The sequence below is a fragment of the Camelus ferus genome, chromosome 11 (assembly GCF_009834535.1).
Source record: "Camelus ferus isolate YT-003-E chromosome 11, BCGSAC_Cfer_1.0, whole genome shotgun sequence".
In the NCBI taxonomy this organism is placed as follows: Eukaryota; Metazoa; Chordata; class Mammalia; order Artiodactyla; family Camelidae; genus Camelus; species Camelus ferus.
In genome coordinates this window covers 35,433,883-35,460,380 of record NC_045706.1, presented here as the reverse complement: position 1 = coordinate 35,460,380, position 26,498 = coordinate 35,433,883, and the positions used below count along the sequence as shown (strand labels likewise).

Here is a 26,498-nt window from a genome sequence, read left to right as displayed (position 1 = left end):
AGGGAATACCTACTAACTAGAATCCTATTACAGCACTTACAATAAAAGAGGTAGTTTAGTAAGTGCAAATAAAAGGAAAGCGTTTTATAGTATAACTTCTCATAGTATGATCATACATGGGATAAAAAACTTTATATATACACATACACACACACACACACACACACACACACATATGAATGTATGAATGATTGCTTTGATATCCAAATAGTTTACCAGTGGGGAGAAAAAAAATAAGGGTGCAAGGATGTGGTAGGCAAAATAATAGCCCCATGTCCACATCCTAACCCCCAGAAACCTATGAATATATTACCTTACATAGCAAAAGGGGCTTTGCAGATATGATAAATTAAGGATACTGAGATGGGAAGAGTATCCGGGATTACCCAAGCACCCAATCTAATCACACAGGTCCTTAAAAATCAGAGACCTTTTCCTGGATTCAATTACAGCAGAATGGTCTGAAAGAAGATGGAGAAAGGCCATGTGCCAAAGGATCCTGGCAGCTTCTAGAAGCCAGAAAAGGCCCAAAGCCTCAGACATGTTCATTTTAACCCAGTGAATCCCATGTTGGGCGTCTGATCTACAGAAACGTAAGACAATAAATTCGTGTTGTTTCATAACACTACACTGCAATAACTAATTACAGCAGCAATAGAAACTAACAGAGAAGAGAGAAGGGAGTAAATCACTTATAATTTTATATCTTTCCAAACAGTCTGGATATTTACTGCATATATAAATATGGCTTCTACGTGAACTCATATTTAGTTGGAGAGAGGAGGGAGGAAGTCATTTGTCCAGTTCCTATGCCATGATTCCCTAACCACAAAAGCTTTCATATAGCACTTGGCTCCTTCTGCCTGAGAAACTGGGCTCTTTCCAGACCAGACAAAAGTCTACTTACACATCAAGGTCCAACTCAGGTGACACATGCCAGGTCAGGGCTTCCTCCTCAGGGGTCTCCCCGGCAGCTGAACTTAAGGGGGCTGCACACAGCTCTGTCGACCTTACTGGGTAGTGAGTTCCTTGAAAACAGCACTTGAGGCTTATTTGCCTGTGCAAACCCAACCCCTCATAATAAGCATGATAGGTGGTTAATGATTAAGTGTTTGCTCAACTGAAAAGACTACTGAATCACATTAAATCCAAACCAATCTAGTAAATCCTGGTTTTAAATTAACAAGGAGTCTTCTATTGGGAAAAGATTGTTGTAATCTCATTTGCATCACCCAGCTATCTGTTCCATAAAGGCAGAATTAAATCCTTCAGCCCCACAAATCATGGCCAGGAGTTCAGAGTTAAATCTTTCTCCAAAATCAAATTTTGACTCTGATTTACAAAGGATGTTGATTATCAAGGGACACTGCTTCAGGGTTCTAGGCCATCAAATTTCCAGTCTGCATCTTCCAGTTCCTGCTGTAAACATTTTGATTTATGTTTAAATTGTACTGGCCATAGTGCTGAAATTAGCTCTCCTCCCTCCCACCAAATCAAAACATTGGGTTACCCCAATAGGACATTTTATAAACCACTCTGGGGCAGTGGGGGGGGGGGTGAGGAGAAAAAAGAAAAATCACAGCACAGTTGTTATGGCTGAGACTTAAAACAATCCAAAAACTGCTCCATTAACAACTATTTCAATGGCAAAGAAGCCCAGAGAGGAGACAGAGTGACATCTGATTAAATGTTCACATACTAAACATTGCATCCTACATTCACTAAAGCAAGAGCCAAAGCTTTTGTTTTAATCTCCCAGCAGCATTCTGTTTAACAAATACCAAAGCATCCATCTCTATGGCAATAGTTCTTTCCATTGATCAATTAGAGGCCAAAGTACTGAAGAGGCTACACTCATGTGTTTGACCGAAATATCTTGTATAACCAATGACTTCACAAAACCGTATCCAACCAGACAAGTGATAGACACTGAACTCTCGTTGAGTATTTAAGCCAAAGCACATCGTTAATTATTTATTTTTGCTGTTCGTGGTGTTTTCATCTAAAAGTCAGATTTATTGGGGTATAATTTACATGCAGTAACCCATCCTTTTTAGTGTAAAAGTTCTATGAGTTTTGACCAAAACTTAGTCATGTAATCATCATCACAATTAAGAAACAGAATATTTCATTCATTCCAAAAAGTTCCCTCTGCCCTTTGTAACTCAGTCTTCTCCCCCATTGCCAGCCCCAGGCAACCACTAATGTATTTTCTAACCCTGTACTTTTGCCTTTTCAAGAATGTCATATAAATGAAATCATACGGTAGTACCCTTTTGAGTCATACAGGATGTACCTTTTTGAGTTTGGCTTCTTTCACATAACATAATGCATTTGAGATTCATCCAAACAGTTGTGTATGTTCTTTGTTAGTACTGAGTAATACTCCACTGACATCTGGTTTGCTTATCCACTTATCTGTTGAAGGACATTCAAGTTTCTTCTAGTTTTGGACAGTTAGGAATAAAGTTGTTGAAAATATTAGCCTACGGTTTTTTGTGTGAAAAGAGGTTTTCATTTCTCTTGGGTAAATATCTAAGAATGGAATTGCTGGTTTGTATGGTAAATACGTATTAAACTTTGTAAGAAGCTACCTATTTCCCAAAGTGGCTGGCCCATTTTAAATTCCCCCCAGCAATGCAAGAAAGTTCTAGTTGCTCTGTATCTTTGTGTTTTTGTTTCATTTTCCTGTTTTTTTTTCTTTCTTTTTTTAAAGCTATTATAAAAAGTATGTAGTGGTAGCTCATTGTATTTTTCTTTTAACTTTTGATTTTGAAATAATTTTAGACTCAACATAGAAGTTGCAAAAATAGTAGAAAGTTCCCATGTATTCCCCTCTTATCCTACATAATCACAAGTATCAAAAAAAGCAAGACCCTGACATTGGTACAATACTGTTAACTAAACTACAGACCTTGTTCAGATTTCATTTTTTTACATGTACAATTCCTGTCTTTTTTCTTTTTTGCATACAGTTCTATAAAATGTTATCACATGTAGAGATTCATATAAGCATTACTACAATCAGGATATAGATCTGTTTCAGCAAAGCACGTTATATAGTTTTTCTTTTTTATACTTTTTTTTAATGGAAGTACTGGAGATTGAATTCAGAACCTCTTGCATCCTAAGCATGCGGTCTACCACTGAGCTATACCGTGCCCTCAGTACATTATATTTTGAAAAGACCTTTTTGGTTTTCCAAACATCATCTGTTGGAAATACTCTGGTAAATGATGACTTTCTTCTGTCCTTTTCCCTTGACCAAATTAAAAGTTTGTTATCCAGAATTTTTAAAAAGACAGATAGGAAGGAAGGAAGGAAGGAAGGAAGAGGAAGGAGGAAGGGAGGAAGGGAGGAAGGGAAAAAAGAAACAGACTCACAGATATAGAGAACAAACTAGTGGTTTCCAATGGGGAGAGTGAAGGGGGGAAGGGCAAAGTAGGGGAAGGGGATCAAGAGGTGTGGACTACTATGTATAATATAAATAATCTACAAGGATACATTGTACAGTATAGGGAATATAGCCAATATTTTATAATAACTATAAATGGAATACAAGCTTTAAAAATTATAAATCACCATGTTGTACACCTGAAACATATAATATTGTACATCAACCATACCTCAATTTTTAAAAAACATGAAAAAAAAACCAGTCATGTATCTATCTCAGGGTGCGATATGCAAACCACTGTTGACAGAGAAGTCCATTTTTCAGGACAGGTGTCTGTCCTGTTCATTCTTTCCTTATTATATGCCAAGCCCAGAACAGGTAATATTTTTTTTTAATGCTAAACAGGAGAGCAAGAGTTCTTCTCTTTAAAAGAACTTAGGAATGGAGAAATATTCACACACACTCTTACAAACTGGGACAAGCACTTCCACAAATGAAAATCTAAAGGTGCACTGGAACTTAACATGATCTGCTTTGGACTGGGATCCTTGTGATCCAGCCTCATCCTCAGACTCAGTATTTGAGGCCCTCCCACAGGAACAGGGCACCCAAGTCTCTGAGCCATTGAGCAGTGAGTATGTAATCAAAAAATTCTTAGAGCAGAAGGACGTAAGGAAGCCCTCCGGTGCTGAGGAACTGGACCAAGGACTGCTTATCTTCTTAGTTCAAAGCCTGGCCCCTAAGATACATAGGATTAGCAACTGCCCCTGTTTTACCTTAGGGATACTTACAGCCCCCAACATTTCAAATAGAGGGGACGGCAGGACAAAAGATGTGTGAGTGGGTAGGAAATAAGCCTTGCCCACACATGCTAGAGCTCAGGACAGCCCAGCATGACACGTGGCAGGAGAACGGCAGGCAGACTGCAGTGGAGAGAGAAAGGGGAAGGGCAGTCTCTGTCTCCATGACTTTGTGTCTGAGGCATCTGCCAAGGGCTGGGCTAGGGAAGACCAGGAGTCTGAAAGGAAGTCAGCCTTTTTAACAGCTGCAGCAAGAGTAAGCTGGGAAATCAGGGAGAAATGAGAGTGAGAGGGGAAAAGAAAATTGTGAAACACAGCGAGTTCGTTGTGCATGCAACTGCCTCTTTCTGGAGAGACTCTAACTTTTCCTTAAACTGTCACATGTAGCTTCCAAAACACCCTGCCTTCAGTGCCCGAGCAATGACCTGTGTCTGAAGGCCTGTGACACCCGGGTACAAACCTGAAGTGCCTCCCAAGTCAGCCATGAGGGAAGCCCCTCAGGCCTGCGAAAGAGCCGGTGGGAAAATAAGACATGGCCCCTGGCCCCCTGCTCACTGAGCCTCTTACATGCAGAAATTGTCTACTTTCAGTGATTAGTAAGTGTAGGAACTGCCAAATCAAAACACTAATTGTTTTGCAATCTTAAAACAACTGTTTGGTTATTTTACAAATAAAAAACAATTGTTAAAGTATCAGAAAAATCTTCCAGCCCATGTTTCCAAAACCGCTAGCTACTGCAACCACATGGCTTTTAACCAAAACTGTCTCTTAACCAGGACCTTGCATGGCAGACCAGGGTGATATGTGGACATGAGAGTAAACCCCTCAAAATGAAGAGGGGAGGGCACCACAGCCAGCCACACTTCTCCCCTACAGGAACACCGAACAAGTCACAGGGACAGCCAGCCAGGTGATGATTGGTAATACATCCAAAAATGAATAGGGATACCCTTCCATCAGTTTCACTTACAATTTTTCCATTATGTTCATATATGGGTAATAAATGCTACTATGACAATGCTGGTTGCTAAAAACATCGAGCCCCTCAGATGCAAGGTACTTGGTAGCAACAGGTCTCTGGTCCACAAGTTCAAGTTAGAACAAACTGCTTCCACCTTTAACCTTTAACCAAGGTTTCAACTGAGAAGGACCCCAGTTCCTGGCAACACAGTACACCACAAGGTACAAGAGAAACAGGCAACACAAGGTGGTCCTCATGGGCCTCGGGGAAAAAGAGAAAAGCAAGTAAAACTGTCCTTCTCAGCTCCAGTTCAGAAAGGTCACCAGACACTGGCATGACCATCTAGCCCCCAGAGAACTACTGACTAAAAAAATAATGCACAACCTAAAAGTTAAGAATTATATTTTATTCAGCGACCTTACTGAGAACTATAGCCTGGGAGACAGCCTCTCAGATGGCTCTGAGGAACTGCTCCAAAGAGGTAAGGGGGAAGCCAGAATATATGGGAGTTTTTGCTTAAAACAAAACAAACAAACAAACAAAAAACCATGCAGTTGAACATCAAAAGATTACTTGCTAATCACAAAAGACATCTCAAGTTAATGACTTCAGTGCTTTTCAACTTATGGGAAGATAGAAGAGTCTGGGCTTATTGAAATCACTCCTTTGCATATGCATCTTAACTCTCTAGGGCCAGTGTCCTGTTTTTCTCCATCCTGAATCCCCTCAGGGTGCACTGACAGCACAGCTGCAGTGGCTGATGGCTTTATGGCCACGATATCCTTTGCTTACTAAAATGGCAGGCAATATTTTTTTTCCCACAGTACCCACCCCAGTGTGGCTCCCAACCAGGTACACCTTTTCCCCAAGTGCTTGAGCCTCTAAATTTGAGCCTCTAAATTCTCTGCTTCCTCTCCACACCCTCATCCCAAGCCAAAACTCCCCTCCCCAATCATTTCAGTCAGGAAATGGACAATCTAAGGTGTGAAAGACACAAAGGCTTCTCTCATCCCAGAGGTTGAAATAATACTTCAAGACCATGTATGGAATATGAAAGTATCTCCCAAGTCTTCACTCACCCGAAAGATACTACAATAATTGATTTAAAGACAAGAATAGCTCTAAAAGTACATTAAACATATATTATCAATTAATGAAATCAGTATCAAGCTTTATATTAGGCTCAAAATTATGCCATTTCAACTCAAACTGTTTTACTGTATTTATATAAAATTTTTAAAATTATAAGCTACTCAGCACAAATATTCCTAACTGCGCTTTCACATGAGAAACTAGAACTGGGTTATTCTTCAGCAACAGGATGCTGCTAGGGAGGAGGAACTGTTTACAAAATGACCAAGAGGAAATGTCACTCCCCTTGTAGTTTCAAACCCCATAAAGAACCACTATGCATCAAAGCTGGGCTGAAATCTCATTTTAATTCCAACTGTCCTCCTAGCCAAGGGAAGGAAGCGTATTGTTAAGTTCAAAAGACCCAAACAAAACATCAAAAAGCTGCCTGTGAACACCAAACAAAAGATACTTTATATAATTAATTTTTAAATGCAAAAAACTGCAATTCACTGCAGTTATGACTCTGCCTACATGCACTGTGTTTCATCACAGGTATTTCTAAATGATGCAGTCTAAACCAAACACCCATCTTTCCTAGCTAACATAAGGACGAGGAGAAGGGAAACCAATATTTTGGTGACTGTCTACCTACCTATCAAACTTTGATATAAAGAGAATCTGAGATTGCTAAATGTCTCTTAGTATCCATTCTCCCTTTCTTCCTTAATAATAGAACCCCCACATTTTTTTAAATAGACCCAAAGTAAGCACCCTAAACTCTAGATTCTTTTGCAACTAGGTGTGGCTGTGTGGCTTTGTTCCAGCCCAGAAACTCTCAAAGTGTTGGGACTCCCAACACCCTTTAAGGTAGTTCATGAGGCCAAAACTATTTTATAATAATACTAAGATGGTATTCGTCTTTTTAATGCTCATTCTCTCATGAGTATTCAGGGGAGTTTTTCAGAGGCTACATGACACATGATGCCACAACAGACTGAATGCAGAAGCTGATCTGAGAGGCCAGGTACTTTCCATTAAGCTGGACATTAAAAGAGTTTAAGAATGTATAGCAGTGGTGGTCTTCTCACTAATAGGTGGAAAATAGTTATTTTCCCCCCAAAAAGTAATTTGAGCTAACCTGTAAGAGTTTATTATTTTAAAATGAAGCAGTATTTTTAAAATTTCTGACTTCTAATTTCTAACACGGAAAATATTTTATTAGTTTCCTATGGCTGCTAAAACAAATGACTACAAATGTGGCAGCTTAAAAATGACACAAATTATCTTAGAGTTCTGGAGGTTGGAAGCCCAAAAGCAGGTTCACAGGGCTAGGATGCAGGTGTCGGCCCAGCTGAGTTCCTCACGGGCCTCGGGGAGAACCTGTCCCTCACCTTTCCTGGCTTCTGCAGGCCACCTGCCCTCCTCGGCTCATGGTCCCCACTTCCAGCAATAGCATCACTTCAACCTCTGCTTCTGTCCCCATGATTCCTTCTCTGACTGACACTCCTGCCTCCCTCTTAGAAGGACTCTTTTGATTATACTGAGCCCACCTGGATAATCCAGGATAATCTCCCCGCCTCTAGAGCCTTAACATAATCAAATCTCTTTTGCCACATAAAGTAACACATTCATCAGTTCTGGGGATTAGGTGTGGACCTCTCTGGGGGCTATTTCTCTGCCTGCCACAAAATTCTAGATATAACTCATATAAGCAAAGCTCTTTGGGGTCCTCAATAATTTTTAAGAGTATAAAGGGTCCTTAAACCAGAACATTTGAGAATCACTGCTCCAGCACATGAAAAGACTGAGGTAGTTACTAGGTAGGAAAATCAAAACTCAGAAAAGCTAAGTGATTAACCAAAGTCATGCAGACTGTGAGTAGACATCCAACTTGAAGCCTGGTTGCTGACCATCAATGGACCTAGTATGGCTCCCTCCATGATGTGCAGCCAACCCCAAACACCCTGACTGAGGCAAAGGTGAACGAAAATTACTCTGTGGGCATTTTTGCAGGCACCAGATAAAGGGCATGACCATAATTCAGACGTGAATTTGGTGAGCAGAAGGGAGGACAAGTTGGAGAAGAAGGTGTTTAAAATAAATCCAATTTTCCAAACCTTATTTAGAAATGTACAAATTCATTACATCATGAGAGAAAGGAGAAAAATGCTACAAATGGCCAAGGATTCCAGTGCCAAGCACAGAGAGGTGAGTAACCCATTCTTGGTCAAAAGGAGTACAATTAGGACCAAAGCCCACGAGACCCAGGGAGCACGTGAAGCAAAGCACTGCTCCGGTGACCAAACTCAGATTTATGGCCACTCATCTTGACAATGACCATCAAGCCCCAGTTTTAACACCCTAACTGAAAAGGACATCTGAAAGACCATGTTCTTGGGCTGTCTCTCTGCATCATTTTTATACAACCAGAACCATAACTTTGCAACAGGAAAAAAACTGCACTCAGATGAACTGTGTAAAAATCGTGCTAATGATCCAAATTGCAACCTTCAAAGGGATACATATTTACAGTAAAAGAGGGGACCTGGGAGGCTCAAAGGGCCTGTTCCTGCTCTGCCAAATGAACTGCCCAGTTCAGGCCCAGAGACCTGGGTGCAGGGGTAATCCGGTTCCTTTCCCCACAGCTGGGCAGTGTGCACTTGTGAATGATGGCTCCCGGCCCTAAGGCTGGGCAAGTTCTCCTTGAGATGCCCTGGCCATTTCTGGGAAGCGTCTCCAGTTCCACTTCGTCTGTTTCCCAGCTCTCTAAGCGAAGCTTCTGTAGTGTTCAGCTAACTAAACCAAAACCAGCAGCAGTCCCTGAACTGAAAGCCAACGATAACCCAGGAATATGAGGATACAGAGGAAGTAACTACTCATTAGAATATGTTGTCCAAGGGAGGAAAAGCCACAGAATTATTCGGTATTTATATTTTCCACGTGAAAGTATGGGTCCAACAAGAGGCAGTCCCTCAGAGAGTCCCTAGTCATAGAGCTCAGCATTCCCGGGAATGTTTTTACTGCCTGCCTTTTCTACGATTACACTAGTATTTCAAAAATCCTACCTGTAACCTACAAAGCATAAAGATTTTGCAGATTAGAAACATGCCTTACATACCACTTCAATCACTAACTCCTTAGCCACTCTAGTCAGATCTGCATGGCCTCTGAAAAGGTATGGTTGCTACAGGTGATGGTTCTGCTACAGAATGAATAGAAAACTATTAAATCAGCATCCTCAGTTGACATCCATTTTGAAATAAAAGTTTTTTTCATGTGCCAAAGCACATGGAAACTTAACATTTTATATTAAATGTTAAACTTCAAGCTGCTTTCTCTGCCCATTAAAGGGATGTAGAATGTAAGGCCAGGGAGTTTACAGAGATAATGCCTCTAATTCACAACAGTAATATCTATTTTCTTACTCTACATGAGGAAGAAAGGCATCTCCAGGCAGAGATCCACATCTCTAGGGATCTGGATAGAAAGAAAAATGACAATTGAACAGAAAATAGACTGTGAGATATAATAAATGGGAGTTGATAAGGACTCTGTTCTTATGAGTTATTCCAAAAGTAGTAATTCCAGCTTCCAAGGAAGTAAATATTCAGTGGATCTGGGGGGAGGGTTAGCTCAGTGGGAGAGTGCATGCTTAGCATGCACAAGGTCCTCTGTTCAACTCCCGTACACCATACACAAAAATAAACTCAAAATGGATCAAAGACTTAAACATAAGACAAGATACCATAAACCTCCTAGAAGAAAACATAGGCAAAACATTATCTCACATACGTCTGAAAATGTTCTAGGGCAGTCTACCCAAGCAATAGAAATAAAAGCAAGAATAAACAAATGGGACCTAATGAAAATTACAAGCTTCTACACAGCAAAGGAAACCATAAATAAAACAAAAAGACAACCTACGGAATGGGAGAAAATTTTTGCCAAAGATGAAACTGACAAAGGCTTGATCTCCAGAATATGTAAGCAGCTCATACGACTTAATAAGGAAAAAACAAACAACTCAGTCCAAAAATGGGCAGAAGACCTAAACAAGCAATTCTCCAAGAAAGACATACAAATGATCAATAGGCACATGAAAAAATGCTCAGTATCACTAATTATCAGAGAAATGCAAATCAAAACTACAATGAGGTATCAACTCACACTAGCCAGAATGGCCATCATTCAAAAGGCCACAAATGATAAATGCTGGAGAGGCTGTGGAGAAAAGGGAACCCTCCTACACTGTTGATGGGAATTCAGTTTGGTGCAGCCACTGTGGAAAACAGTATGGAGATTTCTCAAAAGACTAGGAATAGATTTACCATACGACCCAGGAATCCCACTCCTGGGCATATATTCAGAAGGAAGCCTACTTCAGAAAGACACCTGCACCCCAATATTCATAGCAGCACTATTTACAATAGCCAAGACATGGAAACAGCCTAAATGTCCATTGACAGATGACTAGATAAAGATGTAGTATATTTATACAATGGAATACTATTCAGCCATAAAAACGACAACATAATGCCATTTGCAGCAACATGGATGTCCGTGGAGAATGTCATTCTAAATCATATAAAGTTTAAAGGATTTAAAAAAATTGATAAAGGGCACATACAGAAAGTTGATTTTAAAATATCGCTTGAGGTAGAGGTGGGTATAGTTCAGTGGTAGAGTGTATACTTAGCATGTACAAGGTCCTGGGTTCAAGTACCTCCACTAAAAAAAGCTTTTTTTAATAAAAAAATAAAATATCATTTGGGCACTACTAATTTGGGAATTACAGTGGACTAGATATTTGCAGAGCCCTTCCTCTATACTATAATTAGATTCTAGATAAATTATTGTTAACAATACTTTTTAATGCGTTGGTTAACTCCAGGTAGAGAAACAAATCCCGGGGGGGCATGGCAGGAACAGGTCACTGAAACCTGAGCAGAGAAGACAGTAGCAGCTGCCCTGGAGGAAACTACAAATATCAGCAATGAAAAGGGGCATCTAGACCTTGAGCTTTCAGCCAGGTGGGAAAAGCCCAACCTGAAACTAGGATTTCCAAAGGAAACAAAAGTGGTCCTGGATCTGTAGCATCCTCCTCGCTCCTGGGACAAACAAACACAAATTTCAAGAAGACCTCCAGATTCCAAGATATAATTATCAAATATTAGCACACAATTAGAACTCACCATGCACACTAGGAAACAAGACACAGACATAGATTTAGACCAGCAAATGTTTCAGATACTGGCATTATCAAACACAGAATATGAACTAGCTGTGTTTGGTGATGTTTAAAGATATGAAAGATGGAGGAAAAAGAAAATGTGCAAGCAAAAAGAGATCACCAAAAAAAAATTAACATATATTTCGAATAGAAAAAGAACTTTCAGAAATGAAGGGATATAATCATTGAAATTAAAAACTCAATGGATGGGTTAAATAAAAGATTCAATACAGCTGAAGAGAGATTTACTGAACTGGAAGCTAAACCTTAAGAATCCATGCAGCAGAGAAAGACAAGGAAGAAAATAACAAATACAAATTAAAAGACATGAAGAAAAAAGAGAAGTTCTAACATCTATTTAATCAAAATCAGAAGGATACAATAAAGAAAACGAAGGAGACAATATTCAAAGCATTAATAGCTGAGAAACTTTCAGAGCTGATGAACAATATGAAGCCACAAATACATGAAACACAACAAATATTAACAGGGTAAAAAAAAAAAAAAAGAAAGCTGCACAAAAGACACTGCAGTGAAACTGCAGAACCCCAATGAAAAATGAACAATCTCAAAATAAGCCAGATCACCTACTAAAAATGGCAAACAAAAGACTAACAATAAATTTCCTAAGAGCAAAAAGGAAAGCCGTAAGACAATAGAACAATACATACGTTCACAATGCTGGGAGGAAAAATTACTATCAACTAACAACTACAAGAGTGAAATAAAGACATTTTCACAAAAACCAAAATTGAGAGCTGTTACCACCAAAAGATTCTAAGGAAAGAATATTCCAAAAAAGGGAAATCTCATCAGAGGAAAGGTTCAGGATGGAAGAAGAAAACAGAGGCAAGATATGGCAAACATACAGAAAAGCTGACCAAATACTATCACTAAACAATAACAATTGTCTAATTTGTGTGAGGAAACAGAACTGATTGAAAAGAACACTTAAGTACAGAAGGAGACAGTCTTCTTTGGTGTCCTATGAGTTTTGTATTATTCTGGAAGGGGATTAGAATACCTTAACTACTGACTGATTTTAAAATTATTAAGTGTGCACAATATACTTTCAGGATAATCATTAGAAGAATAGAAATAAAATGCATAATTTCTGAAACATCAGAGAAAAAAATGAGAATAAAAATCAATAAAAACTTCAATCAAAAAGAATGAAACTGCAACACAGTTAAAAGAGATATTAAACTATATTTCAAAACTAAAACCAAAAAATCAGAAATAAACAAAACTGTACTAAGTTGTAGAAGAAAAGACTGAAAATTTTCTCTACATTAAAGTCACAAACTCTGTTCTCCAAGGGACACACGCACACACACAAAAAGATGAAGATGCTCCATCTTACTATTAATTGGGAAAATGCAAATTGAGACCACTATGATATACTATTTTATACCCACTAGAATGGCAATTAAATACCAAATATTGGAAGGAAGTGGAACAAAATATAAACTATGATAGATTTTCAGAATAGAATTTTGTTTAGCAATAAAAATTAATTTACTACCATAACATGCAACAAGTGACTCTTAACAACGCAACTAAATGAAAAAATGCAAGTTGCTGACTATTACACTCAATATATCATTCTTATTAAGCTTAAAAACAAAGAAAACTAGGCAATATATTATTTGGATACATACGTGGACATGGTAATTATCTGCCAGAATGGAAATCAACTACCACATCAAGAACACTGTTTAGTTCAGCTGTGAACTGTCTCAATGGCAGAAGCAGCTTCCTGGCTTATGTTTGTTCTAGGGTAAGCTCTTAATCTCATCTGAGACTGATTCTCTGAGAAGCACTGGCCTAGACAATTCAACTCCAGAGAAGGGGACAGATCTGGTAACTGTAATCTTCCCTGATAAAGAGCCTCAATCAAAAACAATTCCAGAGGACAGGGAATGACTCTCCCAGACCTCCCTGGAGCCCTCCTCCCTGGTTTATGTGACTTTGGACCTGGCAGCGCCCGTTTTTGTCATTTCTGGTGACTCAGGCAGACACTGTTTCCTGTGCCCCTCATTTTGCGCATTTCCACCATGCTGGCCTAAGCTGCCTTCCTCCTCTGACGAGGAAGCCAGCCTCTTCAACCCCTCTCCTTCCTTCCCCAAGCCATACTGGCCTTTCCTTGGCTGATTTTGACCTGGGGCATGCTGATGATCTGAAAGATCCTTCCATCCATCAGAGCCTCACACACGATCTCAGAACAAAGCAGGAGCGATTCTTAGGAACCTCAGATTCACGAGATGTGTGAGAATGGATAAACACTGAGCTTGACTTACGTGTTGTCTTTTATACACTCTCTTCTGTCGCCTGCTTTACTGTTCCTGAAATTCAGAAAATCCACAACTCCTTCAGCCACTGAAGCTTTGCCTGGAATAATAAAGGCAGGAAATTAGAAGGGAGGCAACCAGAAGAAACCAAAGGATCCAACAGAAAAGAAACACTCTTGTATAATCAATTTTGACATTTAAGAGGGGGCACTCAAATTAAGGAAAATCTCTACTTTGGTCTACACCAATTTTCATCTTTAACCAAAACTATTAACAGTAATTTAATGTTTATAGAATAAATCATATTATTTACAAAGAGCTTTCACATGCATTTTCTAATTTGAGCTGTAAGATATTGAGACTAGGCAAGTATTATTTTAAAATGCAGCAGCCCACTTTCCCATAGGTTGGGGAACTTTCCAATGACTGTTCAGCCAGCAAAGATCAGAGGAGGAATTAGAACCACCTCCATGACTCCTCATTCCAAACTCTTCCATGGCACCAAATGATATGATGGTTTCAATTTGAAAAGCAGTATTATTATGTCCCCTTCACTAGATATACTTTCTTAGCCAACAGATACAGAAGTGGCTTTGCTGGCTGAGTGACACAGCTACTGCCATAGGATTAAATGTTTATTTACCAGAGACAAACCAAAGGGTAGAAAATCCACACCAAGACAGTTAAGAAACACATGCATCTTTCTTCACACACCCTCCTTTTCTCTTTAAGTCATAATTACTGTACCTTTCTTTGTCTCTCTCTCTCTTTTTTAGAAATAATTTAAAGTTTACAGAAAAGTTGCAGAATAATAATAGTACAAAGAATGCCATGTACTTTTTACACATATTCACCTACTATTAACATTTAACCCACTGTATACCTAATCATTCACTCTCTCTCTCCAGACACACATTCACTCACCGTTTTTTGTTTTTTGGTTTTTTTCTTTCAGAGCCATGTGGAGATAAGTTCCATACATCATGGCTCTAAATACTTCAGAATTTATTTCTTAAGAATAGGGATGTTCTTACATAACAATAATGTTATCGATCTTAATAAATTTAATACTGATACAATACTTTAATTGACTACCATATTCAATTAACCCAATAATGTGCTTTACAGCATTTCATTTTCCTCCAGTTTAGGATCTAGTCCAGGGTAAGGTATTGCATTTAGCTGCCATTAATCTGAAACACATAGCTCTCCTTTTATGACACTGACACTTTAGAAGAATATAGCCCCCCCCCTTTTTTTAAATTAATAAAACAATTCCATTTTGACTTGACTGACATTTCCTCATGATTCAATTAAGGTTACACAGTATCAGCCAGAAAACTACAGAGGTGACGTTTTCTCCTGGCGTCAGAGCTGAAGGCATAGGAAGTCTGTGTGTCTCTCCCACGGCGATATAAATTTTGATCACCCCAGTCCAATTCCTCCAAAGAAAATTTTTTTTTCCTTTGCAATGAATAAGTAATCTGTGGGGAGACACTGTAAGGCCATGCAAATATCTCGTCCCTCATCAAAAGTCTTGTCCCCGTAGATGAGCATCCTTTGGTGATCCTTGCCTGATCTGAACTTTGCTATGATGGCTGCAACGTGTGAACTGTTCCAACTCCAGCATTCTCTCCACGTTACCATTTGTGACTCAGCAGTTTACACTATCTGTTCATCTACTTATCAATTTATGATCAGTAAGGATATGTGATGTCCTACTTTTTCAACAGTTTATCACTTATCACTGTACCTAATTATTTTGGTGCTCAGACTGTCTCAGATTTAGCCAGTGGGCAACCGTTTAAGCTGGCTCCTTTACCTTTGTTGTGGCATGACCTCATCATTTTTTTTTTTAATTTTATTTTCTTACTTTTAGACCTTAAAAAAAAGTTCTGGGTTCATCTTGTATTACTCTGTCTCTGCCCAAGATGCAGGTATTTCTCCAAAAGCTCTAGTTCCTTTCAGTGGTGGATGGTGTTAGAGACAGAGATTTAGTATAACGTGGTTTTAAAGGCATTGCCTATTTCTACTGATTACTTTCCATTTTAAGTGAGTCACATTTTCCTGCTTCTTTGCATGCTTTTCTATTATCAGGTAGACACCTGGAAGGTGTTCAGTTTGGTTCTAATGGCAGCTACACAACTGGCAGATCCTCTCGATTCTGCCAGGCTTGGTTTTCAAGAGACTAGGTCTATATCAGTTATGTCCTTAGTCCTGGTGTATAGCCCTTAATCCTAAAGTGTGGTCTTCCTGGTGTCTCAGGAATGGCGAAGGTGCTCTGTGAGGTTTCTCCACACCCCGGCCAGGCCAGAACTCTCCGTTTCTCTCTGCCCTGCATGACCCTTGCTATGGCCATTCTCTTCCCAGCCGGGGAGCAGCTGCTCTCTGCTGGGTCTCACCCTGCATGTACACACATCCCAGCTTCTGGGTTCCCCTCCTGTAGTTCCTTCCTCTTGGGTCCCAGCCACACACATTCCAGCCCATTCAGCAGCAGCCCTGAACTTGCGAGACCACCACGCTCTGAGAGGCTCCCTCTCCTGGTACCACAGCAGGGAACGGGCTCCAGCAGAAAACCAGGACAAATGCAGGTCTTGCCTCATGTGACCCTCTTCTCTCAAGGATCAAAATCCTGGCTACCTGCTGTCCAGTGATTGACAGCCAACTGCCTCATGTGCTGTCCAGTCTTCTAGTTTCTCAGAGGAGGGCAAGTCCAGCACTAGCTTCCTATTTCTCTTTATGCCTTCAATGTTAAGTGATGTTTGAGCAACACAGGGCTGCTCTCTTGGGAAGAGTTAAGAATCAAACACTTGGAGCATATAACAAATGCTCTTTATTTCAACATTTCAAAGAAACTCTCTTTCTAAAAATTTCTTAGAAATGTATGTGTTTACCTTTATTACAGCACTATGGCAAGAGAAACGCTCTCTAGCAGTCAGGCAGTTCTAAACAGAATGACAGAAAAAAAATGTCTCTATTCCTTCCAGAAAGCTGATACTTCAGATAGCCAGCTGGCTATCACTCTGACATATATTTCCCTGTATTTCCATAACTCTTCCTCCAAATGGCATAATAAAACACTACATAGTCTAGCCAAAGCAACAAAAGTTAAGTGCTATTCTTTATTTTTCTTGTTTATGTGTATGTACTTAGGGGTGGGGAGAAGGCTCCTTTTCCTGTAAATCAGTTTCTGATGCGCTTCCATTTCCACTCCTAACCACTGGTGAGAAAATAATCGGAAAAAGTAGTCAAAAAGAAAACTTGCAACCCCAGATACAGTTAATCTAAAGGAAATTGGCAAACAAGCACAGTCTTTTCATCACAGAGGAAACGTAAGAAAAGAAGAGTTTGCCATCACAGAAGACTAGGTCTTTCCCTGTACAAGCAGACAGACTTGCGCCCATGGCGCGCACACATGCACACTTAGCTTTCCCACAGTGAGCCAGGCAGAAATGTGGGACACCTTCTTTCTACTTCTTGAGCAGATTTTCTCCGTATTAGATATGCACATTGCAGCCCATCTAATTCATTTTCTCTACAGGAATCAATGCATCGAAGTTATACCTTTCTTCAGTTTTATTTCAGGTCCCCTAGAACTTAAAGGCGAGCATCCTCTGTAAGGATGATGTATCTCTGTCCTTCTGCCCACCTTACCATCCGGGCACTTACTTAGATCAGTCTTCTCAGGTCTCAGCATCTCCATGTGGACCCTGTTGAGCTGTGTTTCCTCAAGACAGCATGTGTCCAGCTCTCTAATCAAGTGGTTCAAATTCTTCAGTGGTTCCCCATTTCCCAGTAATACAGTCAGAGCCCCAGGACCTCACAGAACAAGACCTCTGTGACTTACTCCCTGCTCACCTTTCCACCTCACCTCCTAAGGCGTTACGCCCCATCCCTAGTGAAAACGGTGGCGCCATTTCCCCTTCATGAAACACCCCTCCCTCCCTTTCTTCTCTTGACTAAATCACTGAGGCTTGACAACCTCTGGGCAGTATTTCATGATCACCATTCAAAGCTGGGTTAATAATTCAATGTTAGTACTCTCACGACACCTGTGCTCACCTTTACAATGATAACAACACTCACTGAGCACTTACACAGTGTGCTAAGCACTAGGGGTATTCAACATGCACTAGCTCGTTGTGTGCTCACACTAACTCCGCACAGGAGGTGCTGTTCTCAGTCTGCCCTGCAGATGAGCAAGCGGGCGGAGAGAGTCAGCAGCCTCCCCAGGGTTACACAGCCAGTGAGTGGTGGGGTCAAAGAGCTTACGGGCTTTCCATAAACAGCACTTAACATATGCAACTGAAAAACTGACCGTATAGCTGGTGCTTCCAGGGAAAGGCCCAGAACGGCAACAGATGATGACCCTATGACAACACTAAAAGGGTAAGAATAAGACGGGAAAAGCTCATCAGAATTCTTCAGAAGAGGATGCCATAAAGATATTCATCAACTAACATCAACTGTGATACTGATAATAAAGAACAAAATATTTCATCAAGACAGAGGGCAATTTCTAAGAATCCAGGAATATACACATGGCTCAAGCAATAAGTGTTTAAAAGTAGTGGGGGAGATGCGGAAGAATGTTCTTACTCGGAACAACAAAAAAATGTGTATTGGGTCAAAGATTAAAAGGACTTCTCAAAGGGAAGAATCTGGAATATTTGTATAATTAAATCAATTCCATCCTCAGGAAGTTTGTGGATTGTGCAACCAATGGGATTGATGCTCTATTAGGAGCAATATATTAGCTCCCACACAAACTAAGTGAGGATTCGGGAATAGGCAAAGTCACTCTACAGGAATCGATGTGCTGCAATGTGCATGTCTAATATGGAGGAGACCTGCTGTGGTCCATGTGGGCCCTGAAGCTCACTGACTCAATATGCCCCTTTCTGGCCCCAGACTGTGGAGTTGGGGACCTAACAAAGGAGGCATGAACAGGACTCGTAGCCAGCTGCCTCACCAATGGCCCGGCGACGGTCTCGGGAAGAGTGAAGCAGAGAGGATGAGTGTTTCCAGCCGGCCCCTCGCCTCACCCAGGCTACCCTTCTTCACGTCGCAGACCCTGACTGTGAAGGAGGGAGGACGGGCAAACTCAGGCGCGGGAAACAGTGGCCAGGGTCACAGTGACCAGTGTTGGGCTCCACACTTCTGGGGAAAATTAGAGAAAAAAATGGAAGAGGATCAAAAGTAGATGAAACCCACAGGGATGAAAAGTATGAAATCCACGGGGAAAGCTCAACCTTGGGAAGAGAAAACAAGGAAGATGCACACCCTGCGAAGAGCAATGGACCGCAGTTTTCCTTTTCTACCCAAGGAAGCACCGACAAAATAGTTTTAACCTAAAGTATGAAAATTTTAGCTTCAGGATGAAGACTTTCCCCAAAGCAAGAATTTTTAACAAAGGAATATGCAGTCTGCATACCCATACATGACTGCTGTGCTAATCACCAATGTTCAGAGCTCTCACATTTGTACTCAAGTAGGGTAGGTGTTCATGATTCTGCCTCACGGAAGTTGCAATAATAACAGATAACACAACTGTTTATTGAGTGCTTTACTAGAAGCTAAAGGTCGGCGGAAGCTCAGCTCTGCTGGTGCTGTGGGCTTTCACATGGTCTCCCCTGATTCAAAGTCCAGTCTCTTAACCACAGGATAAGACGAATGCACGTGAAACTTACTAGTTGTAAAATGGGCTAATACCTGCCTCACAGGGCTCTTGGAAAGACTCAGTAAGTTAATCATAAAAATATTTAGCCTATGCCTACCACACAGTAAGCACTTAGTAAATGTCAGCTATTACTATTGACAAAGAATTTTAACCTTGCCTGGGTCAACTTTTATTCAGTCTCTGTTTCTATTAAAGTCAAGAGAGAGAGCTTATGTCAATGAGGCAAATACAACTTCAGGACAAAAAGAGTTGGGTGTGCGTTCAACTTCAGCCCATCCATGCCCAGCCATCCCCTCTAGAGACTTTTACAAGCGCCCACCGTTGTAGAGCACCGGGGCAGGCTCCGTGCAGAACAGGAAGACAAAAATGCCACTGCCCAGAGGTATGCCCAAAGAACATCATCATTACTAACCACAAACACTGCAGAATACTCACTACGTGCCAGGCACCATTCTAAGTACCCTAAGCACCATTTGCGTGTGTGTGTGTGTGTGTGTGTGTGTGTGTACTCTTAATCCTCACAACAACCCTTTAAAACTAAGTACTATTTATTATCCCTAATTTATGGATGAGAAACGGAGGCACAGAGATGAGAAGTAACTTGCTCTACCTTACACAGCTTGTAATTGACAGAGCTGGGATTCAAGTCGGGCTGTCCAATTTCAGAGTCATGGGCTCTTAATTGCTCAATATACTGCCTCCTCCAAGACTCGATCACTAAGAACCAGAGAGAGGACAGACAATAATAAAGGCCCAGCAGGAACATACAGTGCAGTGCTCACGAGCAAGTTGTGCTATCTTAACACCTATCTCAGAGCACGAGTCCTTTAACTACAGAATGATGTGTTTATGCACATAGTACCAAACCAGACTGAAAGCCATCCACAAAACACTGGTGTCTGCCACTCTGAAGGACCATCTTCTCAATGATTTAACACATGCCAAAGGGAGAGAGAAGCTCTCAGAACCTGGACTGAGAAGTCAGACACGCCTGGGTTTCAATCAGAGGTTCTCCAATGTGGCTTTGAACAAATTACTTGACCTTTCTCTGTACATCAGTGTCTTGACTCTAAGGATTAAATGAGATAATTTATGTAAAGAACTTAGTTCCAGTATCTGGCTCTAAGGACTATATAAGTAAAATCATAATAAAAATAATTAAGGAACTGCTAATTTGCTTCAAGACTCAGTCCTAAGCCATATGGAAAAACACCAACAAGTAGACAATACCAGCTTATAGACTAAGAAGAATGCAATCTACAGGATTTGAAATGCACTGCAGACTCCCGTTAGTAAGAACGAATGATTGTAACTCAAAAATAGTATAAATCTGAGCTTCTAAATGCTGGGGAATAAAGAAGTCTCCCATTTTAAGAGATAAGAACAGCTGTTGTGTACTGAGGGCCTATTCTGTTCTTAGTCCTGAAACAGGCACTTCATAGATGTTATGCAACTTTCGAAAGCACTCAGAGGTTCGTCAAATGATGGCAATTTTACAGATGAGGATTCTGAGCCTCTCGGGGGTTAAGTGATGTACCCAGAATAAGCAGCAGAAACCGTTGCTTAAAACTAGAAGACACATGAGTGAGGCAAACAGGAGTGCAATCTGGGGATCAGACACAATCATTCCACAAAGCATTTCCTTGGCACCAATCGGAATTTCACCGAGCAACATTCAGTGCAAACCTGTTGTCATCCCCAAGATGTGTTCTGTGCTTTAAAGAAGCCCAAATCACTGAAAGGTCATGATATGTCACTCATCAATGTGACATACTACTACAGATTTCATTCTATCATCTAGTATAGTCATAATGTCCCTTGGGAAGACTATCAGAGAGGATTGATTTATAAATTGGTATGGCTATCCAAAAACAGTAAGATTTCCACAAGAACAAACTGGGTTTTAGAGCTGGGACACTGTGGAAATGAAATTACATCGATGGCACAGCACAAAGTATGTGTTTGGGATACAGTAGATAAAGAAGGAAAAGGTCAATCAAAATACCCTTTTCTAGTTTTCTCTCCAGCAGAGAATCCTTATCACAAATACTCAAATCAATGACTCTCAAACTTTCTTACTTATGGTTTTCTGTGTCAACCTGCCCTCAAGAATAAAAGGTGGCAGCAAGGAAGTTCTCTGTGTAAATTCTAAGACTTGAGTCGTCCTCTAATACTTCCAGAATATAAACTCCATCCTTGACAGCAGAGTCCACATTTTGGTTACCACTGTATCCTCAGCACAATACACGGACGAGAATACTGTAGGCCTTTAATAAATACAGGTCACGTTGACAACCAGCTCAGTACAAAAATGCAGGAGAGACAGGTGTGAAGGGTGCTCGAGGAAGTATCCCTTCCCATTCAAGCAGGCCTCAGAACCAAAAGGCTCCTTGCAACTAAATAATTTTAAGAAATGTGAGATTACAGGAAACCAGGTTTTCTGAATTTTTTTTGTTTTTGGAACAGAGATTACACTTTGGGGGCAAAAAAGTGCCTCCCAGACCCTTTTGAATATTCGAAATATTTGCCAATATTTTGAAATACTTACTGGCCTAAAATATGCCTCCTAATCTGCTGTTTCAGAAACATGAATCATATATGTGAAAACCTTACTGCCAGCATTGTGCTCGGTACAGCCGACACAAAGAAGAACAAGGCTGGGCCAACTCTGGTTTAATAGAGATGCAGACTGTAAACAAATAATTACAATAGCACACAATTAGAGCTTCCGGCAAAGGGAGTCAAGTGGGGGAGGGCGCAGAGGAGGGCAGGACTAAGCCTGCTGTGCACTTCAATCCCCCACGTGAAAAAGGATCTTTCTTTTCCCAGTGTCCTTTGCAATCTCCTTGTCCAATTCTCATTATTTCTTTAAAGCAAAAAAGCAGCACAGTCCATCTACATATTAAATGCTTTAGATAGTCACCATGCTCCTCAATCATCATCGCACCCCCATGAAAAACTGCAGATTGCTTTGATGTACACTAGTTAAATAAGAGGTTTCTAAATTAATGGTCAGTCACACTGTAATACTGACTGCTAAAATACAAATATAACTTGAGTGCTTAAATGGGCTATATCAGAATTTTCTGGCCCTAATGTTTCCTCCAAAATCCCTGGCCTTCTTTTAGCCAATTAAAGCTGTATGTAATTTTCTGTCCAAAAATCTCAAAACTACAAGCTAAATAAATGGTTTATCTAAAATCATCACACTATCATTAGCAGTTCATTTTATTAAATTATTTACATGCTACCCATCTGCAAGAAAGATTTGAGGCAACATTCAACAACATACACATAGGCACTTGGAGGTCACAGACATAAAGGCATGAAATAAAAAAAGTTGATTTTCCAACCAGGAGATAATACTGTTGGTGTATTTCAACAGTAAAATTTCCAAATTTCCATTAGCCAGAGAAAAAAGGGAAACAGAGCAGGCCATACAATTCTGATCAAAAGAAGACTAGGAAAGGGCCTTTCCCCCTAGGTACAGAGAAACAATCATCTTTTTTTTAACAACGGGTTATACCATATATGCAGAAGCATGTGCTTTCTTATTTTTTTTACTGTGAATATAATATTAAAGTGTATCTCGGAGAAAGTACTCAGAGAGCCACTGACAATACAGAAATAAACATCCTTTCCTTCTATCAAGTTTTAAAGTACTAAATAAGATGACCTATTGGGCAGGAAGATGTCACAAAGAAGTTGGTCCTCAAAGCAAGACCTTCCAGGAAAAATTATTTGGATGCACTTTATACAAAATCCCAGAAGTAACTGAAATAAAAGGTTTTCAGAAATGTCAACAGTTATTTCACTGCTCAGATACCCATCATCTCATTTGGCTGCAGCAGGCACTGTTTACATGTCAGTGCCATCACCTGTAGATTGATGTGTCACTTACCAGTGAAGATGCCATTATCACCCATTGACCAGAAGGGGAGGAGCCACCCGAAAGAATGCTCGGGGCTTTATTTCATATTTTAAAAGGAACATACACAGGCTACCCGTTTGTATCTTAGTCTTCCTCAAATTTTACTTTTCTTGATAGCAACAAGCTATTCTATTTATTTGAGGAAAGTGCTGTAATTTGTGTTTCAGTTTGTCATGGTAAATTCCCTTATCCTTGTATTCCAAGTGGATCCTATTCACTAACAAGACATTCAAAAGCATATGGCAATAAACAGCACTTTGGCTGTCCTGAGGGATTTAGTAAGGGGTGTGCAATGAAATGGTGCAGTGCTTGGTAAACAAACGCCCCCAGGTTGGTGCTCTACAGGTCTGTTAGCATGATTAATCCCGAACCAGGAGCAAGAGCCACCACACCAGCGCACGACAAAAGTCTTCTCAAATCCCTGCAATGTGACTGAAACTAGGTGCATGCACAGAAAAGGAACAGGCAAAATATACCAGTAAGTTGACAAAATGTTTTCTTGTTTTTCTTATTTGCCTTTGAAACCACAGCAACTAGAACGGTTTCCAGCTCATGGTAGGCATGCAAACATTGCGGAATGAGTCATTTTCACCATTAAAAACAACAAATATCATTTTTCAGAAGGGTCTAGTCTTTTTTATTTGTGCCCTGGCTACTCATACGAAATAGGTCAAACATTTGTTAAGAAGAGGTGCCTGTCTGAAGCACCGCAGTGGAAACATCACTCATGGGGAGGGAGAGGTTTTGTCCCATCTGTTGGTAAAAAGATCACGTGGCAGGAATGCTCCTTTCCATCCCTTTACCAATATGAGTGTGACCGAAGAGGTAGCCTCTTGGGAATTTGTATGAGTGTTCTTGTGATCTTTTACCTATACTCTGATGTTCAGCAAAAACATCCAAGCCCTGGATTACATGGATAACTAGATGGATGAACTCGAAAGATCTTTTTCCCTCCTGAGGCCTTGAGTTCTGCATCTGCAGATTCGTTCCAGCTATAGAATTAAATGAGTCAATGCTTTAAGTGTATTCTCATCAGACAGAAAATTGAAAGAAAGAATCGAAAATACAAAGGTTACTGATCAGTATCATTTATCTTATTCACCCACATTTGTGACTGGAACCAAACCAGTGTAGAATTATCAAAGAAATAAATGAAGAGGCATCTAAACGTTCAGCTTCTTATCTAAAATTGCCTTGTGGATAATGTGTTCCACTCTGTTTTACTGGGATCTTAGAGGGGGGAAAATTTTTAATTAAAAGGTTTACCTTTCAAGAATATTTTTCTTTTAATCCCATCCCCAAGTGAGTCTCATTTGATGGAAACAGGACAAACTCTTTGCTCCTGCTGAACTCAGAAATGTTTAACTTTTTTTAATTTAGATCTTTAATATTTTCCAAAAGAGTTTTATAATTTTCTCCATAAAGTGCTTACATATTTTTGATAGATTTATTCATTTCAATTTATATTTTTGGCATCTTTTAAAAAAATTTTTATTGAAGTGTAGTTGATTTACAATGTTAGTTTCTAAAGATACATATATATATGTATGTATATGTATAACTGAATCACTTTGTTGTACACCAGAAATGGTTAACTTTTCAATCCCCTGGGTAAAACCCATTCTTGGCCCACTTCCTTTTTACCTGGGCCACATGAGGACTCGACTGAGCTTTGAAGCATGAAGGTGGGGGCTGCAGTGGGGAAGGAAGGGAGCCTGAGGTTCCATGATGAGCCTCAGAGGAGGCTGGACCTCAGTCAGCCTCCCAGGGATCTGGTTTTGTTTGAGTTGCATTATTGCTCATATCAAAAAAAGACACGCTGTCCAGAGTAATCATTACACGCACTTCCCTGGATTTGCCAAGTGTATCGCTGACTGGCCACATGTGTACGAGATGAGCATTCTCCTACTGAGGAGTCTACGGACCGAAAATATCTTTTTTCTATATTATCTTCCTACATTCCTAGCCTGCCAAGTTTGGGGCCCCACAGTGGAGTTAAAGAAATTAAAGGTCTTAACTCACAGGTACCTCCCCAGACTTAAAAAGAGTCACCTCTGTGTCTCAGCTGGAACAGAATCACAGCAGCCAGAGGTGGCGGCACTGGTCCTGCAGGCATCAGCTCCCAGCTTGACCCCAGCTTCCCTGACTTTTCCGCAGGCCCAGGCACACTGATAACGCAGTATCTCCAGGTCCACAGGGAAGCAGCAGGAACCATCCCTGGCTCACAAGCCCTTCTTGCCTCCCAAACTCCCCGCTCCAGTGTGGGAGAGCAGAGAGCTGCCAGGTGCGGGGCAGGGGACCCTTCATCCACAGGGTAAGTTAGCAGCCCGCCGACCCTGCTCTTTCCAAGGGAAAATGGGCTGGAAATACTGCAGGCCCATTGTTTCATGAATAAAACTTTTGGGGGAGGAAGGTTCCATAGATTAACATATATTCACTTGAGGGAAATTACAAGAGAGAGGACAATAATGAATATGCTTTTCTTGCCAACCTTTGTCGTTTGAGATTTTAAGAAAAACAAAATCCTAAATTATACCAGTCTTTATACGCTGTGTAACACCAACCGAGGGAGACACCTCTTACTATTATGTGAACTCAGGTCTCACTTCACAGTGTTCCCAGAATAGTGAGTACACTCCACGTGGATATTTCCCCATGGAGTACACTCAAAGCTCTCAGCTCTATGTAGAACAAGGTACCGCTAAACAAAGGCCACCCTATATTCACATATAAGAGTATCCATCTGGGCGTGGAGGGTGGGTGTTAGCTCAGTGGTAGACTCTGTACTTAACACGCACAAGGTCCTGGGTTCAACTCCCAACACTTTCATTAAAAAAAAAAAAAGAGTATCCAATCTTTGCCTCAATAGTTTTTTAAATCCTTATATGAAAAAAAAAAAAACCCTATAGGTAACTAAATTTAGTAAACTCAAGGTTAACTCAAACCCAAAAGATGTCCTTAGGGCAAGACTTCTGGAGTCTTAATACATACACTAAATGTGAGATGCGAGCTGGGGCTGGGCTGGCAGACATGCTGACCAGTCTCCTTTCACAAATCTATCTGTCCCATCCCCTTTCTTTGTTTTTCCCCATGAGCCTTCCCATAAGAATAGTGTCCCACAGAGTATGTTCTAA

General features: G+C 40.4%; 1 protein-coding gene across 9 annotated transcripts in view; it reads right to left on the bottom strand.

The window, feature by feature from the left end:
* The window catches only part of SGMS1 (sphingomyelin synthase 1), a 264,767-nt gene that overhangs the window by 162,875 nt on the left and 75,394 nt on the right, over positions 1-26,498 (bottom strand). For 6 of the 9 annotated variants that reach the window (XM_032491393.1, XM_032491391.1, XM_032491398.1 and 3 more), the window contains exon 3: positions 13,763-13,853. The gene's annotated coding sequence lies outside the window, so the exon portion shown is untranslated. Of the gene's footprint in view, positions 1-907; positions 1,054-13,762; positions 13,854-18,071; positions 18,135-26,498 lie in introns of those variants that run through there. The other 3 variants (XM_032491396.1, XM_032491400.1, XM_032491399.1) reach the window with 3 other exon arrangements.